At 40.0% G+C, this 18746-nt stretch overlaps 1 long non-coding RNA gene across 1 annotated transcript; it reads left to right on the forward strand.

Moving 5' to 3' along the window:
• Positions 1-14915: 14915 nt before the first annotated feature.
• Positions 14916-16952, forward strand: LOC144984552 (uncharacterized). Its single transcript, XR_013648346.1, has 3 exons — positions 14916-15057; positions 15389-15484; positions 16815-16952. It is a non-coding gene; the product is annotated as an uncharacterized LOC144984552 (long non-coding RNA).
• The last annotated feature ends 1794 nt before the right edge of the window (positions 16953-18746 follow it).

Raw genomic sequence — 18746 nt, forward strand, 5'->3', positions numbered from 1 at the left:
TCAACCCATGTCGTTGATTAATGCAGATCTTAAAATAATCTGAAAAGTTTTGGCAGGAAGGTTGGAGAAGGTAGTTCCTTCCCTTGTACATCCTGACCAAACAGGTTTCATAAAGGGTAGACATTCATGCACAGATTAACAAATCTCATAGATTATACAACTATCAATAACCAAGAAGCAACTATTGTGTCACTGGATGTAGAAAAGGCTTTTGATCGGGTCAACTGGAAATTTCTTATAGCCACCTTGAATAAATTTGGCTTTGGAAAATCATTTATTAACTGGATTAAAATATTATACCCTTCACCTAATGCTCGTGTCAGAACAAATGATCAAATATCTCCAAACTTTAACTTACATAGAAGGACCAGACAAGGCTGTCCACTGTAGTGCTAGTCTCCCAGGAAGGTCAGGGGCATTAGTGGTGGTGCTGGACCTCCTGCCCCTCGGATGCAGCGCTGGGCCCCTTCCTTGCTGACTGTCTCTCTGCGCTGGCGCTGTCTTGGGGTCTGTCTGCGGCTGCCTGGCTGCCTCCTGGCTGGCTGGTCGCTCTGGAAGGTGAGGTGCCTACAGCACCTGGCTGGGGAGCCAGTTGCTGAGGGGGAGCTTTCTTCCTCCAGCTGTGCCCATCCGCCTGCTCCTTCCCGCTCCAACCCAAACAAATTTTGCACACATGCATATCCAGGAATTGGATGGGTGGGATATCCTGGTGGGGCTGACCGGGAGTGACTCTCTTTGGGGTTGGGTTGGTGCCCGTCCTCCATTCCGCTTTTACTCGAATAATAGACACCTTGATTCATCTAGGGTCTTGTGGGGGTGGTCTGATGGAGGGGAACACTGACACCACCCCCCAATTTTAACTCTTACTTTAGACATGCCATGTTGGGACCACACACACAGCACATCCACACCACACACAGAGGGACCCCGGGGTGGGGTGGGGGGGGCTCTGCTGCTTTGCAGCGGTCGGGCCTGCTGCAACGGCACCCACGCCCGAGCGGCGTGGGTGCCGTTGTTGGCGGTGCTCCTGGTCCAGGGGTCTCCCCATCTCTCCTGGTATGGCTGGTCGGGCTGGGGAGGATCTGGTTCCCCTTATGATCACATGGTTCCCTTTGGCAGCGTGCATGTATCTCCACCCCCACGTGCATGTGCACAATGTCACACTGCTCCCTGTCTGCTTCATCCCTCTGCCTAACCAGCAGTGTATTGATGGACAGATATCTTAGTGTCAGGATGCAATCACTGTAATTAAACGATTTCTGTATTTGTCAATGAGCCTTCTGCTCCTGTCCACAGGTATTTTGGCCCACTCCTCATGAGCAAACTGCTCCAGTTGTCTCAGGTTTGACGGGTGTCTTCTCTAAATGGCATGTTTCAGCTCCTTCCACAGATGTTCAATGGGATTCAGATCTGGGCTCATAGAAGGCCACTTCAGAATAGTCCAACGCTTTTCTCTTAGCCATTCTTGGAGGTTTTTGGCTGTGTGTTTTGAATCTTTGTTCTGTTGGAAGACCCATGACCTGCGACTGAGACCAGGCTTTCTGACACTAGGCAGCACATTTCTACCCAGAATGCCTTGATAATCTTGAGATTTCATTTTACCTTCACAACTTCAAGACACCCTGTGCCAGATGCAGCAAAGCAGCCCCAAAACGGAATCAGTAGGGACAGTGTTCTTTTGGTTGTATGCTTCATTTTTGAGTCTATGAACAAAGAGCTGATGTGCCTTACCAAAATTTGTCCAAAGGACATTTTCCCAGAATCTTTGTGGCTTGTCAACATGCATTTTTGCAAATTCCAGTCTGGCTTTTTTATGATTCCCTTTTAACAGTGGTGTCTTCCTTGGTCGTCTCCCATGAAGTCCACTCTGGCTCAAACAACGACGAATGGTGCGATCTGACACTGATGTACCTTGATCTAGGAGTTCACCTTTAATGTCTTTGGAGGTTGTTCTGGGCTCTTTGGATACAGTTCCAACTATCTGTCTCCTCAATTTGTCATCAATTTTCTTCTTCCATCGTCCAGGGAGGTTGGCTACTGTCCCGTAGGTCTTTAACTTCTGAATAATATGTGCCACTGTCGTCACAGGAGCTTCAAGCTGCTTAGAGATGGTTTTATAGCCTTTACCTTTACCATGTTTGTCTATAATTGTGTCTCTAATGCCCTGGGACAATTCTCTCCTTGGCTTTCTGTTGTCCATGTTCAGTGTGGTACACACCTTTTCACTATTTGTCTCCCTTTAAATAGGCAGACTGACTGATTATGGGTTTGAAAACAGCTGTGATGTCAATTAAAGGACATACCTGAGTTCATCATGACCCCCTGGGCAATTGGTTCTCAGTCTTTTATGGAGGTACCATCATTTTTGTCCAGCCCTATTTCATTAGTTTGTTTTTTAAAATAATTCTGTTAATCAAAAACTCAAAAGTAATGGCTGATTTTGATTATTTAATTTTCAATAAATTTTAATTTATTTTTACTTTTGAACGTTTCAACTCATTTCAGTGATTATTGTGGACTTTCTTTCTGTAACTGAGGGGTACCAACAATTTTTTCCACCACTGTAAAACCATAACACAAATAATCTTTTCCAGTATCTATGATATCAAATAATTTTATATTGGTGTAGTATGAGTCAATTAACAACTTGCCTCAGACAAATGGCTTGTAGGAATATAAATAACAGTACAAAGCATGAGGCTTAAAGATTTGCACTCCGGTTTTTAATTTGAGGTTTTACATTCTATTTGCATTTATTATCCGTATTCACAAATTATGGATTACTGAGGATCTTAACAGACATTTTCATAAATAAAGAGGATAACTCTTCATTGGGGGAAGCAGAGCACAGCCAGTTTTTGAAAAAGTGGCTTTGCTGATGAATTTGTTCGCCAGGCATTAGAGGAGATGTTTGTTGTCACTTTCACATCATTTGTCATTTACATTTTTCACAGTTAAAAACAAAAACAAAACCCTGCATCTCATCTTAGGTGGAGGTGACCTTTTCTAGGGTTAGGAATTTTCCAGTTGTATTTTGACCATAAAGACGGAATTTTCCTTTTACTCTCTTCTTGCAAGCCGCAGACCACAGGTCATTGCCTCCGGGAATATCGTTTGCCAGAACATTTTGCGGAACTTTCAGCTGGACTTCTGCAACTTTCAGCCGAAGGCAGGGGATGCCCTGGACAGGTCGCCAGTCTGTCTATTATTTACGGTTCCAGCTAAAGGTCAGCTATCCACAGGAATTAAGCTTTCTAGCATTTTTTTTTATAATCAGGTCTTTGTTAATTGTGTTTCAATAAACTTCAATATTCAATTTAGACTGGCCTACCTACTCTTAAATTGAAGTCATTTGAATTGGTTGCTTAAATATACAGAAATAATGCAATACATTAGGTTAATTTTAAAAGGCAAGTTTTTCATTTTCTGCTATTTAGTTAGTGATTCATTTTGTAAAACACTTCATTATTGTCCGGCAGAAAAAATAGTTTGGCCTGCACATTTACATGTGGGATGATTATGGCAGCATTAGAACGGCACAACAGTGTCTGACCTACAACTTTCAAAACAGACAATGGAAAAGAACATTATGACTGCATGAAAGCATATTTCTTATAACCACACAATCTTTTTGTAGCTGTTTAAATAATAAAAATCTAGCAAAGAAACTGTAACATTTGATTTGGTTTATTTAACTGTGTTTTTCTGCATTTCCAAGAAACACATTTCTTTTCTTTGTAATCAAACATCTAAAAGACAGCAGCACTATCTTAGCCAGATGATTTAACTCATATTGATACCTCAAAAGAAAGAGGCTCAAAAAACTATTGATTCTTCCTGTCCGTACTCTTTCAAACTTATGTAAAATAATTCTTGAATTCTTTTACATTCTTACCGTAGAATAGGAGTGTTATGATTTTCTTGATCTTATCTTTTGCTTTCCTCAAAGTATTACCCATAGTGTTTCCTTCCATTTTTTGTTTGTCCTTAAGGATCCATTTTCTAGAGCTTTTCTTGTCACTGTGTACAAATGAGGACTTTTCCTATTAAGTATGGTGGATGTTTTAAAATAAATTTGTCAGACTGGGTTTTAGCCTGTTTGTCAGGGAGCTCATATGAATTGTGGGGAACACTGTTCTTCCGCATGAAGACAATTTACAAGATTGAAAGTTACAACAAAAAAAGAAAAACAAAAAGAAACAAACCTTGTTCGCGTTTACCCGTCCAGACCTGTTTAGATTATTAAACAAACAATTTCATGAAAATTGAAACCATTTTATTTTAATAATTGTAAATGTATCTAACTACCAATCAGGTTGCATGTCTAACTTGATGTGCTTAGTGAAAGCAGTATAGTGTTTTGCAGTATCTGAGCAAACACCAAAGGGAACTTTGTCTTACATTAAAATAGTACTTCTGAAATGTGTCCCTGTGTTTTTGATGTGACCCACTAAAAGAAAATTATTGTTGAAATTCATCCATAACAAAAATCAAAGATCTAAGACCCAAAAGGATTTACGGTCACAGTCCCATTCACCCCCCCACACACTGATAGTGGCAGAGCTGACATGCCATGCACTAACCCGGGGGTCGGTAACCCGCGGCTCAGGAGCCGCATGCGGCTCTTTATTCAATTCAATTCAATTTTATTTGTATACCCCAAATTCACAACAACAGTCGTCTCGATGGGCTTCGTATCGGTAATTGAAAAAGTAAAACATGAACTCAAATCGATTATCGATACAAAGAGTTCAATAGGAAAATACTAAAATGAACTAACAAACTGACTAAGCTAAACTGGCATCACTGCCCTTAGACCCCCCTTCGCGGAAAAAACGAAAAAAACGAAGAAACCTCAGAGGTGCCCACATAAATGAGGGATCCTCCCCCAGGACGGACAGGCGATTTACCAGAACTCTTAGAGATCCAGCCAGAGTTGGGGGGACAGTCAAAGGCGCGAGTCGAGCCGGAGACAGGATTCACAGCCAGGTGTAGAAGCGGGAGCAGAGACGAGGTGCATGGTCAGGAACAGGAGCACGGATGAGACAACTGGAATCTGGGTGCACTCCCACTCCCCAGGAGGGGAGAGGGAAAGAGTGACAGTACATGAATCGAACTGCACCAAACAGAGGCATGGAGAACTAAATGATGAATAATGATCAAGAATGGAGAAGAGAGGAAGGGTAGAAGTAGAAGAGAAAAGAGGACAGAACCCCAGTGCACCATAGTTACCCCAGCTTCAACTTCTAGCAGCCTTTTAAAACAAATAGTTATTGTTATTAAGTTTAATTTAAACACATTAATATTAAGTTAAATAATCTCTGAATACTAGCTAGTGTAATAAGTCTGTCCAAAGAGGAATGTTTTCAGTCTAACTTTGAATGTAGAAACTGTGTCGGCCTCTCTTCCATGAGCTGGGAGTTTATTCCACAGAACAGGAGCTTGGTGGCTAAACGCTCTACCTCCAACTGTACTTTTACTAATTCGAGGAACCACAAGCAGTTCTGCATTTAGTGAGTGAAGTGCTCTGTTTGGATGGTAAGGGACTATGAGGTCCTTAATATAGGACGGGGCCATTCCATGTAAGGCCTTATAGGTTAACAGGAGGATCTTGAACTTGATTCTGGAATCAACTGGGATCCAGTGAGGTGAAACTAACACAGGAGTGATGTGATCTCTTCTGCTAGTTCCAGCTAACAATCTAGCTGCTGCGTTTTGAACAAGCTGGAGACTTCTTAAGGAACTCTTAGGACACGCTGCTAACAAAGAGTTACAGTAATCCAGCCTCGACGTAACAAATGCATGGATGAGTTTTTCAGCATCACTCTTAGAAAGTATATTTCTGATCTTAGCAATATTCCGCAGGTGAAAAAAGGCAGTTCTGCACGCCTGAGATATGTGAGCCTTAAATGATAAATCCTGGTCAAGTAAAACCCCAAGGTTTCTAACTGTGGAATTGGGGGCTATACTTATGCCATCCAGGGAGACTATCTGAGCAGACAGAGTATCTCTGAGGTTTTTAGGACCAAGTATAATGACCTCAGTTTTTTCTGGGTTCAAGAGGAGGTAATTAATTGTCATCCAGGTCTTGATGTCCCTGATGCAGGCATTCAGTTTCTCTATATTGTTATTCTGGTCAGGTTTCATGGATAAATACAACTGCGTATCGTCAGCATAACAATGAAAATTAATGCTGTGTTTCCTGATTATGTTTCCTAGGGGTAGCATATAAAGCGTAAACAGGATCGGTCCTAAGACTGAGCCCTGTGGGACTCCACAGTTAACTGGAGTCCACTGAGAGGAATGTCCATTTACATTAACGAACTGATATTTATCGAATAAATAGGATTTAAACCACTGGAGGGCAGATCCTCTGATCCCTATGTCCTGCTCTAATCTATGGAGTAAAATACCGTGGTCGATAGTGTCAAAGGCTGCACTGAGGTCCAACAGGACCAGAATAGAAAGTAGTCCCTTTTCTGAGGCCAATAAGTCACAAGTCATTAGAGACTCTAACTAGTGCAGTTTCCGTACTGTGGTGAGGTCTAAACCCCGACTGAAAGTCTTCAAAGTGGCTGTTGTCCTGTAGGTGACAGTAAATCTGCTTAACTACAACTCTTTCTAGGATTTTAGAAATAAAGGGGAGGTTTGATATTGGTCTATAGTTGGCCAAGATGCTAGGATCCAAACTGGGCTTTTTCAGAAGAGGTTTAACAACTGCATATTTAAAAGACTGTGGCACGTAACCCGTTTCCAGAGAGGCATTTATCACCGTTAAGATGGAATCATTAGTTAGGGGGAAGGTTTCTTTGAAAAGTCTAGTGGGATTTGGGTCTAAGAAACAAGTTGAGGATTTGGAGGACGTAATAATTGATGTTATTTCCACTTGATCCACAATAGTGAAGCAGTCTAATGTTACAGAGGTTTCTATGGATGCCTCCATTTCTACCGCTTCAGCCTTTTCTGGGCTGATAGTAGGAATAACTTGATTTAACTTATGTCTAATATTTGAGATTTTACTATCGAAAAATGTAAGAAAATCATCAGAGCTGAGAGAAACAGGAACATGTGGTTCTACTGAGCTCTGACTGCGAGTTAATTTAGCTATAGTGCTAAAAAGAAATCTTGGATTATTTCCATTCTCTGATATTAAGGTTGAATAGTACTGGCTTCTAGCTCTACGCAGAGCTTTTTTATAATTTAATAGGCTATGTTTCCAGGTATTCAGAGACTGCTCTGAACCGGAGCGGCGCCATTCTCTTTCCAACTTACGGGTTTCTTGCTTAAGAGAACGAGTTTCAGCGTTAAACCACAGTGTTACTCGGTTTTGTCTAACGAACTTAGGTTTCAGGGGGGCAACAACATGGAGTGTACTCCTGAGGGCTTGTAAGGCATCATTAACAAACTCAAGCAATGCACGGAACTGACAGTGGTTCCATTTACATCATCACCTGCCTAGCGGTCCGCTAAAAGTTTAAAAAAAAAATCCCTGCTGGTAGAAAGGTGTGTCGCAGGCTATGACGCAAATCTTTGACAGAAATGTTGAATTTTAATATTGTAGTGGCAGTCTGCTGCTAACAGACCTAAAATGCACATGACCGCCACTACAATATTAAAATTCAACATTTCTGTCAAAGATTTGCGTCCTAGCCTGCGACACACGTTTCAACCAGCAGGGTTTTTTTTTTTTCAAACTTTTAGCGGACCGCTAGGCAGGTGTCTGATGTAAATCGAACCAGCGTCAGTTCCGTGCATTGCTTGATGAAGTTGAAAGCGAATATTCTGATCTCCTGCTACACAACTCAGTCCGATGGCTGTCCAGGGATGACGTTTTGCTTCACTTTGTTGTCTGTTTCGAACACGTGAAAACAAATCCCTGAAAAGCAAAGACCTGAACTACCGGCAACTGGAAGATCCTGAGTGGCTGGAAAAGCTGCACTTTTTGGTGGATATGACTGTGACAAACACCTAAACGAGCTGAATGAAAATCTGCAGGCGCCGCAAATGCTGGAAGCTGTTCTGTCATTCGAGCGCAAGCTGACTGTCTTGCAGAGATGTACAGCGAAAGAAGAGGATGCTGCTGCATTTCACCCATGCACTGACTTGCTTGGCATTTGCACAAAAATCACACTTAACTGTACTAATTAGATTTTATATACTTTACCTTTTCAAAAGGCTGCTGTTTTCTTTTTTATAAACACAGGCTGCGTTTTATTGCACTCCGTTTAGTCCCCAGAAAGGGGCTCATCACGCACGTTTCATTTTGTTGTTTTTTGTTTGAATCGGATTTCTTTATTACATTTCGTTAATTTTATCAAAGCAAAGAAACATAATTCATTGATATTGTAATGAAGTTAAACTTGCACAACAGAGCAGTCACGTGACGCGTCATTCTTTGCTGAATGCACTGCAGGGCAAATAAACATTTAATCGTTAATGCTCATTATGTATTTGTAGCAGCTTAGTCATTTTGATGGTAGGCTAATATAGCTAATATAGATACATATTGCAATGTGGGATTCAGTGTCTTGACCAAGGACACTTCTACGCAAGGGCACGAACTGAACCGCTGACTTTCACATCATTGGTCAATCACTCCATCACTGCAGCACAACTGCTCCAAACCGATTAGCACCCTTTGTCAGCATTCTAATCAGAATTTCAGAGGGATGACGTCAACAAATGCTGGTGAGTCCTTTTGATGGACAAAAACTGATTTCCTCACAATAATAATTTGAAAGCAAAGAAAAAAGGCAAAGTCTATCTTTCATATTATTTAAAGGTCTGTGTAGTTGACTTCAGAATTAAGGAGTTTCTTGAAAAGCCAAATATTGAAGTTGGCAAAGCTTCCTTTGTTGCGAAATTGCTTTACCACCTCTGTTAAAGTCAATGCAACATACAGAATAATTCATTATTGATGCATAAAGAAGTAAAAAACATAAAGGTTATTGATATGAGAATTGATTGGTGTGTCCCTTATATACTATCGTGATAAAATTTGGCTTCTCTGTCCCACATTTCAATTTGCTGAACAGATCTTCTCAATATGTCTCTTTCAGGTGAGCTGTGCCTTCATTTGCTGTTCAAAATGAATAGACTGCTTGGAAAAAAGGAAAACACAACACTTTTTTTTCCAAATCAAGCCAAACTTGATTTCATTATTCTGCACAGCTAAGACAGAAGCAGAACATGGTTTACAAAAATGGATCTTATAGAAATATTTGTACTCCATCCTTGGGAGCACTTGCCCTTTGAAAAGGGCTGAAGACACCTGGGTACTCCACTCCAAAATAGGCCACTTGAAGACGAGAAACTGAGCAGATGGATTGACTCTCATGCTGAAGCACTGAGGCAGATGGAGCAGCGATAGCCACTCAAAAATCAAGAGGGTGGCTTTCTTGTGATTACATTTTTACCTTTCAGAGTTTTCTAATCGTTTTCTTTGCATGGTAAATCTTATGACCAACGATTTCTGATGCAAGAGTGCTTTAGCTTTTTTGGCATAGTGTGATAGTCATAGTGATGGAAAATTGCTGTTTTTATAACCTTTTTAGAAGAAAAACTTACACAGACAGAACAAAAATGTCCGTTTAAGGAGAAAACTAGTGGGGGGTGGACTGAATTTAACAAAAAAATCAGGTTTTATTCATTTGGATCAGCTTAAAAGGCCACCATGACAAGTGTTTGTATAATAATCAAACACAAAAAATTGACAAAAGTTAAATAAATGACCTGAACACCAAAATCAATTTTAAAATGCCACTATAGGGGTCCAAGGAGAAATCGATTTGGCAAAATTTGTATAGATTTGAAATGCTATGATAATTAAAGGATATGATATTTAATCATTTATAAGCGTCCTTCAGCCCCTCACTTGAGTTTTCCACTTAAACCCCCGACAGCTAGTTGACAGCACTGCGCCTCTTTGAGCAGTTCTACACTGCACAAAACAGCAACAAGATCTCAGCGAGGAGCAGCTTGAATGTTGTTATAAGACATGAACTACTTAGTTTTTACTTAGAATGGGTACCAAACAGAAACTCTGTGCCATGTTGCTGCCAGTATCATATAAAAACGCAGATTGCAGTGCTTTTTAGTGGGCTCAAATAAGAACGAGTGAAGCACTGCAGCTGCACAGCGGCTTGTGCACGGAGCATCAGTCAAAATGCTTTTACTAAGTTCTGCCGAACCTCACAGCAATTCTAACGCTTGCTTAGCTTGCTTTGACCTACAGAAGATGTGTTCGACTCACGGAGCCCAGAGTATGTGGATAGAAAACGCAACACAGGAATAAAGTAATCAATTGACTGTATTAAAACACAAAGAAAACAAATTACAAAACAATAAGTTGAGACAGCAGAGAACGTAGTGTCTAGAAATCCACAAGAATACTTTTCAGTCTTTGGTTTTCAAAGTTCCTTTTTCCTCAGGTTATGGCGTCTTTGTCAAAATTCCTTTTTCATAGGTTCGTTAATCAAATTCTCATTGAGAGTTCGTGGGTAGCTCACCATGCACCATTGCTGTATGCTGCAGATCAAAAGAGGTTCCAATCAGGAATAGAAGTGGGTGGAAAAAAAACCTAAACAAGGTCAAACAAATGATAGATTAGACAACATATACTATTTACATTACGTACAGTAGTCACCTGTATGTCATAATTTTAAGAAAAAAAATCAAATAAGGTCCTAACAGGATTGCAGGAACCTATTATCAAATTTCAGGCCTATAAATCAATGGGTTTCTATGTGTTTTAACAACGCTCCAAACATAAAGTGCACTTTTAATCACGTTTAGCATTAGCATCAATCAGTTTAGCATTAATCAAGTAAGGGTTAATGGCCGACGAAGTGTGCGGTTACTACTTTTTAACGCACGCCGTGGAAGCCTGAACCGTCCGACGCGAAGCGGAGGACGGTTCAGACGGAGGATGCCGCATCACGTAACATATAGTCCGCGTCGCGCAGCACCACCCCTGCAGTCAAGATTCGGCGATATATATATATGCTGATCGTCTCGATGGGTTGAATAAAGCATCAATTCAGAGGGAAAGTTAATCGCTTACCGCTTGTTTTTGCCCAGATGATGAAGCAAAAGGTTGTTTTACAGAAGCCGGCGCAGTGATACAAATCATTTAAGCTAGCCGACCGGAACTTCTTTTTTCACCGTGCGGTTATCAGGTTTTAACGCATACCCAGCAGCCAATCAAAATCGAGTATTCAACCGGACCATGGTATAAAGGAGGAATAACAATGAATGAATGAATAAGTTCAAAACTAAAATGGCCGATCAGGCACAAGTACAAATAAAAAACAATTTTTCAAAAAAGTTTCAATTCCAACAGAATAAACAATAAGAGCGCCCAGGTGTTCCAAATCTGTTGATGTCAGTGGGGCACTGATCCGGGTTACACAATAGATTATAGTTCAGCGACCTGATGGATCAGTGACATGTACAGCGGTCTGAAAAAAGGTAGACATTGTGTCGATAAGCTGTGAAATCTGTGTTTACTTCTGCGTGAGAGAGAGCGGGGCGGCATGCAAACAAATCATCTTAGCCACATTAGCGCGCTCTTTAGTGTTCCTGGAAAGAATTGGTCTTTTGTTTTTTTCCCCTACTCTCCTGCACTGCAAAAAAAGAAAAGTTCGTCGAACTTAAAATTGTAAGGCAACAAACTTAAGTTAAGGACCTAAACTCAATATTTTAAGTTTTGTGTTGGAGTTTTCAAACTCATTTATCTAAGTTCTTCTAACTCAGTTGTAAGTTGTAAGTTGTATGAACTTAAAAGTTCAAGTTGGATTAACTTTGAATCATAATTTTGACCAACTCAGATGTCAGTTACAGGGACCTAAAATGTCACGTAATCCTAACTCTGAATCTTAAATTTTCACAACTCAAGCTTAGATGTACTAACTTAATTTTTTAGGCTGTAACAACTGTAAATAATGGGCGACAGTGGCTCAGGTGGTTGAGCGGGTCGTCCAATGATCGAAGGGTTGGCGGTTTGATCCCTGCTCCCACCAGCCAAAATGTCGTTGTGTCCTTGGGCAAGACACTTCACCCTCCTTGCCTCCAGTGTGGCTCCACTGGCGTGTGCATGTGCGTGAATGATCCCGGTGATGGTCAGAGGGGCCGTTGGCGCGAACTGGCAGCCACGCCTCTGTCAGTCTGCCCCAAGGCAGCTGTGGCTACAACCGTAGCTTACCATCACCAAGTATGAATGAGGAGTGAATGAATAATGGACACAATGTAAGCGCTTTGAGTGTCTGGAAAAGCGCAGATAAATCCAATCCATTATTATTATTATTATTATTAAATTCCAATTATTGGTGACTTGATCAAAGGTTGACATAACTTAAATTCGAGTTTTAAGAGCACCTCTGCATTTTCATATTTCCACATGCAACCCAATTTAAATATTTGACCCTCTGCATGTGTGCAGAGGGTCAAATATTTAAATTTGACCACACTCTATAACAGCAACAACATGAGTGTGACTTCTCTTCACAGCTCCCTAACTCAAGGTGTGGGAATCAACACTCCCCATGAGTCTTAGTTGCCATGGGCAGGGCTAAGGCCCAGTTCACCAAAACGTTGTTTACAAAATGGCTGAAGCCCCAGGGGGTGTTCCAGAAAGCAGGTTATAGTTATAAGGGTGAGTTTGAGGCTAAGGAAGTTGATAACCTCAACTTTCAGTTCCAGAAATGGAGGTATGTTTCAGGGCATGTCAAGTTGCCATAGCAACTCATGCTCTGAACATAACCTGGTCTGGAGCAGGTTTAGTTGAAGGTTAGTTTGTTTTCAGAGAGGTGAAGCAGCATGGCGTGTCCATTTGAAGAGGATTTAGTGAATGAAGAAGCTCAGATAATACTTTTTCCACTGTGAGATGGTGATAAGACCACTTTGACTACTCTGATCTAACTTAATTATTTGCTTCAGTTAAGATAAATATATTTTTTTGTTTAGTCATCTTAAAAATAACACGTAGTTATCAGACAGTTATTTTACTTTCATTCAAATTAATTCAATTAAGTAGGTGTAACTTTGATGCTGCTGTTAGATCGGCACCGCAAGGAATTGTGGGATACAACGTACTTTACGTACTTGCTGTGCACGTGCATTAACCCAGGGTTACCACATCAAGCGTAATTACTCATCAGATCTTTAGGAAACCAACATAGGATTTCAGCTAGAGTTCAGGGTTAAAGTCAGGGTAGTTTAAGCATGCTTCCTGGAATACCCGCTGGTTCGTGTCTGTAACACACACAAATTCACACATATGTATAACTGATTCTAATACTTGTCATTAAATAAGAGTTAAAACTTCTGCAGACGCTTCTTGACAAACCACTCAATCAGTGGACAATGCCAACTCCAAAAGTTGGCATTCCCGCATTTCACAATTAAAAAAGATAAGTTCACAGAACTTTATCACACTGTTATGAACTGCAACTTAGATATATAAGTACAGACAACTCAATAAATAATGTTGAACTGTACGACTACCTTAACTTGCTGAACTGACTTAAATTGTTGAATTGATTAGTAGAACTTAGATTATAGAGTTATAACAACATAAAATATTTTGTTAAGTCAAAAACTTTAAGTTGGATTTATTACAGTGTGGTTGAGCTGGAGCTGCACTCTCTGTCCCCCCCTCCCTCCCTGCTCTCTGCACTGTAAACCCGGATAGTCCAATGAGCTCAAAAGTTTTATAATCACTGAACTCAAAAGTAACAGACAAGTTGAGTCAGCTTAAAACCTATAAGCCGATTCAACTTTTGCCACAGTTATATCTTTATTGGACTAAAACATTTTGAGTAAATGAAACCTCGGAGTCAAAACTTATGAGTAATGAGACGTGATGACGTCATAACGTACGTCCATGAACGTGAACTCAGCCACAGAAGTCTTCAAGATGGCGGAGGTCTGATGCGAGCGGCAGCTGGCACAAGTTGATAACTCACAAACGTCTAGGTAAGTCGTATTATTTTATTTTTTATTGTATTTTATGACTTTCGCCTCTGTATTATATACTTGTTGCTTCTTTTGATGTTCCTTTCTAGTATATCCTTTGTATTCATGACGTGCTCCACGAGTTTGTATCTTCAAATATTTATTTGTTCTGAATTAAACAATTATGTATGTTTTGCAGTATCATGTCATCAAAGAATTATTGCTTGTGGTTAAAAGAAGTTGTTGGGGCAAAGTTTCAAGTTTTACGTTTACCGAGTTGGTTGGCGCATATTTTAAATGATCTAACCGTTACTACTAGCTAGCTAACCGTTACTACTAGCTAACCGCTAGCTCTGGCAGAGCGGCTGCCACAGCCACATATACGAGTCAGTGGGAATTGCCTTTTTTTCTACTACTTTTTACCACAGGCTCTGTGATTTGGTAATCGTTATGTTTTTGTGTAACTTGTATTTCACGTAGTAACCTAATAAATGCAAATGTGGGCTAAGCTAGCTGCCTCACGCTAACGTGTTCTCGTATCTTCTTTTAGTGAACCGGCGGTGCGTTTGAAAAATAAGAGCAGAGGTAAGTTTTGATTGTAATTAACATGGCTGCAATATTTAAGACACGAGCAGCTCCCAGTCCAATGAATCCTCCGGCTATGGAGAACATTTGACCTTATTGACAAATTAAATCAATTATAAATTAGTAAAAATGTTCAAGCTACCTTAATGTTAAGTAACAGTTATAACTTTGTCCTGAATTTGGCTCGAGTTAAAGTACTAAATGTATCATAAAGTTTGCTTAATAATCAAAAACTGTAGTTTGGCCCATGGTTTGGTTGTGATTTGTGTTTCACAATGTCAAATATTTTAATATAAAAACAAGCTACCACTAGCTTGAAAAAGCTTTAAAATGTGTTTAACATTTTTAATTTTTTTTGTAGATGTGAGCTGTATTTCATCGCATCACAAATGTCAACCTGCGAAAACAGTTTTATTTTGACCTGGACAGACAGACGCAGAGGATGCTGATCTTTTTGAGACAGAAGGCAGCACGAACCGGAAGGCTCTGTGCGACATTCTGCACCTCTATGATAAACAGGTGAGGTGTAACTGCATGGCATAATCAACATTATGCATTAGTATAGCTAAAATAAGGGGCTGACTTGGATCGGTTCATATTAATCACTGAGCGTTTCTAATTCAGTGAATGACTGTAAATGTTTACTTCACTGGAGAAAAAAACATCAACGTTGATCCCAATGCATTTGTAAATATGACTGTAATGTCATCCTATGTTTGGTGTATTTTTTTAAATAACTGTACAATTTTAAGATAATTAAAAAGATTAGATGAACTGAACTGAGCCAGACCAAAGGGTGCAGTCATTTGGAATATGTTTGCCATATTAATTTGTCTTTGTCTCTGTGCAGCAAGAGCAGACTGCTGATGTCAAAGGTACTCCTGTCCTGTACTGGCTTCCCATATACAAACGTGAGGAGGACCCACAGTTCTTCAAAGTTTGGAATGTAAGTACTTTATGATGGATAATGTTTTTTTTACTAAATAGTACCAGTGACAGTGTGCTGGTTAATACTCCAGCTGTGTAGGCAATACAACTTAACCAGAAAGTCATGCCAAAGCAATGTTATGTGGCAAAGCACATAGTCTCCTAAAATATTGCACTTCAGCTCATCTGTGCTCCTGTACCTGACCGTGGACCGTGGACCTCGACTCTGGCTCGTCTGGGGCTCACAGCCGTCCCCTATTTCATCTGGATGACGCCAATCTGCTGGACTTTAAAAATGCAGTTGTTGAACTAGAAAATTTAATTATTCTCTAAGAGTTCTGGTACATCGCCTGTCCATCCTGGGGGAGGAGTCTTTTTTTTATTTTATTTTATTTTTTTTAAGGAGTTTTTCCTTACTGTGTAAGAGGGTCTAACGGCAGGGATGCCCAGTATTATGATTTCATGTTCTTGTACAATTGCCAGTATGAAGCCCATGGAGACGACTTCTGTTGTGACATAGGACTATATAAATAAAATTGAACTGAATCTTTGCTCTTAAGTTGCATGGCAAGAAGGTGACATTCTTTCCAGCAGGTTGTGTCATTGTTATGGAGATGTTCTATGCCACGTTTGAGAACAACTGCCCCATAAAAATGACACAACCTGGTGGAGAGTAACGAGTGCTAACTGTGAGAGCATGACATCAGGAAAGAGTTCCAGAGGGTGAACACTAGGTAAGAAGCTGGGCCGGATGGAATTCCTGGACGTGTCCTGGAAGGTGCTGACCATCCAGCACAAGCTGAGAGTTATGTTGGTGAAACTGGTTAGGTGGAGGGAGGGGTGGCGTTTGGGTGAATAAATGTGATCCTGTTTTCAGATTGTCATGTTACAAAAGCTTTTGTTTATTTTTTTGTGTACAGTGCCTTATGGAATGATGAGGACTCTTACAAGTAGTCTTATTTTGATTTCATTTGATTTTGTATTATATACGCTCTGTTCTTCCAGATCCTTTTCAAGCAATAAATCAATCTCTACATGACTTTAGTTAATGATCACTGTATTTAATTAAGCAAATGTGATTTAAGTGACTTTTATGTTTTGTTTTATTTTCTCTCTTTTTAATCAATGCATTTCATCATCTCTGTAATGAGTTTGATAAATATGTGTAAATTCTTTATTGCTTTGACTACAATCCTTGAAATCATTAATTTAATCAACTTTAATAATTTTCTTGATGTGTAATTTCTGACCTTCTCTTAAAATGTCAATTTCAGGTTGTAGTTTTTGCATAAAGTTTTCTTCCCTCTAACGATCAATTCTCTCTTTTTAACACGACATTTCCTTTGCAGATTAAAGCGTCACCAGAGGCAGACATCAGCAGCACCTCTGTTGGCATTCTGACCGTCAGCAACAACAATACAAGTTCAGTTCATATCTGTCCGCTCAGTACAGCAGTTGTGGTGGAAGATGAGCTTGTGGTAGGCCACATTCCTAAATGGGTATTTTTTTGAGCGCTAATGTTGGGGAAAGGGCAGCCTAAGAAAATACAGTTTTATGTGGGGAAAGGGTAAAAAAAAAAAAAGGCTGATACACAATTTTTGCTTTTCTTGAAATGTAAGAATGCTCTTTTTTATAAAGTTGTATAAGGAAATGGTGTAAAAAAGATTGGTGCTCATTTTTTGCTTTTCTTGAAGACTGATTTATTTTTTTTATGGCTTGTGCACTTTTTTTTACACAAATTGTGCAGTGTTTTACACTTTCTAGTACCACAAGTTGTCCAAATGTACTTGTGTAAGGTAGTTTAAAAATAAACCTGCAATTACAATTCTGAAGACTAGTTTAGACTTCAAATGATTAATTTTGAGTTGAGATATATTAAAGTTTTTTAGTTAATTAACTAATGTATTAAGGTTCAATAAAAACAAAATATTCTAGTTCAGTAAAGTAAGAATCTTTAAGTTGGTTTAATAAAAAGTTATAGTTTAATTTTAGTTAAATTGTTTTATTTTATTCAACTCAAAGATTTTAAGTTCAAATAACTCATACTTTTTAAGTAAGTCAACTTAAAAATTATTATGTACTCTGTTTCCTCAAAAATTTTGAGTTCACTGAACTTATTCGGGTTTACAGTGTGGCTCTTTGTATTACATCTGAAGCTTACCGTAATGATAAACATCTAGAAACTTGTTGCTTTATGCTTTATCCACCTAGCACTTGGCACGTGTGCATTTTTTAATAAAACTTTATACCACATTGTAAGCTTAAGCAATCCAGCTTCTTACAAAATTATCCAACCTCTTGGTCCACACTCTTCTATTCTTGCTTTGTCCCTCTTTTTCCAACGCCAAATGACTGGAAATGACTGGAAGTGCTGACTGGCTGATTGCGTCTGCTTGAGGCTGCACATCTGTTGCTCTGTGTGTAAATGTTTGAACATCTCATCTACTAATGCAAGCCAGCATTAGTAGGATAGTATCTCTCAGAGAAGAACTACTGATGCTCAGGAGCCATAAAAACCCCGGACTCCGATGTGTTATTCCATCGGAGCTTAGGCAGAAATACCGGGGGTGGCGAGCCGGTCGTAAACACAAGGTGAGGCTAAAAGCTAAGGCGGCTAACCGGCAGCGTTTCAAACCATTAATCCCCCCCCCCCCCCCCGTTATTATAGGAAATGTTAATGCCCTGTCTAACAAGACAGACGAGCTTACTGGACTGATCAAGACACAATGCTGCTACATGGATAGCAGCCTCCTTATCTTCACCGAGACCTGGCTAACCAGCTATGTGCCGAATTTTAACGTGGATCTGCCCGGCTTTACCACCGTGAGAGCAGATCACGACCCAACCTCATCCTGTACGCCAACAGACGATAGTGTTACCTGAATCATCTAAACGTCAAAAAGATCTGTGACCGTAATCTGGAGCTGCTAGCGGTGGGCATCAGACCCTATTACATCCCATGTGAGTTTTCCCACGTCATCGCGCTTCTGTGTTTACATTCCTCCGAGAGCGGAGACAACATTCAACACAACCACTGAACTGCAGTCCAAGCACCCAGGGGCGTTCTTCATTATTTCTGGTGGTTTTAACCATGTATTCCTAGACACTACTTTGCCCACTTTCCACCAACATGCCCAACAAGAAAAAACAGAACTATTGATCTTCTGTATGCAAACTCTCTGCAAGCATGCTCAGCTGCGCCCCCCCTGAACAATCTGACCACAACCTTCTACACCTGCAGCCTAGCTACACTCCCTCTTGTGAAGAGAGAATGAGAAAGG

This window comes from Oryzias latipes, chromosome 16 (genome assembly GCF_053564925.1).
Source record: "Oryzias latipes strain Hd-rR chromosome 16, Olatipes_Hd-rR_3.1".
Classification (NCBI taxonomy): Eukaryota; Metazoa; Chordata; class Actinopteri; order Beloniformes; family Adrianichthyidae; genus Oryzias; species Oryzias latipes.